Genomic DNA, 941 nt, shown 5'->3' on the forward strand with positions numbered 1-941 from the left:
GACTAACAAAATATAAAGTGCATTGTATCGTTATCGTACCAAGTTGTTTGTATTAAATGTTTAGGGAACAGCCCCGTTAAAACGATGTGCCACGACAATACATACATAGAAATAGGGCCTAGAAATAGAATCTCGAACAAACTAGGACTACACCAACACCATCCGCGTGTAACATTTTTTGCTTTTAATTTCTTAATAAGTAATTTTAAAAGATTTGTTAACAAAATTCGTTTACATATTTTATCCAATATATGGTAAAATCCGGGTCTTTGGTCGTATCTACGACCTTGTGTCATCCTTTTATTAACTTTCGTTTCTTAAATTTTGAAATAGGGTTATTAATTAGTAATAGGATAAGATTAAATTAGAGTAAAATGACAATTAAATTTTGGAGAATTTTAATTTTGGACTAAAGTTTGGGTTTGAGAAGTTTTAAAAGTTTTTTTTGTTTGAACTTTTAATTTATGAAAGGGTAAAGTATTAAATTGGTCCCTAGGTTTGGGCGTAATTTTGTTTTGATCCTTAAGATTTAAAGTGTTCTATTTGAATCCAAAAAATTTCATTTAGCATCAATTTAGTCCCACAATGAGGTCAAAATTAAATAATTAACAAAATGTCCTCCATAACAACAGTACAAGAACAAAATCGATAATCTGGAGAACAAGTACAAGCTCCAGAGACATAAAATCAAGCATTGATACATCAATACATTTATTAATTATTTTTTTATAATATAAATAAAATATTTTCTATAAAACTAAAGAAAATGATAAATAAATGTATTGATGCATCAATGGTTGATTTTGTGCCTCTGGAGCTTGTACTTGTTCTCCAGATTATCGATTTTGTTCTTGAACTGTTGTTATGTAGGACATTTTATTAATTATTTAATTTTGACCTCACTGTGGGACTAAATTGATGCTAAATGAAACTTTTTTGGA

The sequence above is a fragment of the Arachis ipaensis genome, chromosome B07 (assembly GCF_000816755.2).
Source record: "Arachis ipaensis cultivar K30076 chromosome B07, Araip1.1, whole genome shotgun sequence".
In the NCBI taxonomy this organism is placed as follows: Eukaryota; Viridiplantae; Streptophyta; class Magnoliopsida; order Fabales; family Fabaceae; genus Arachis; species Arachis ipaensis.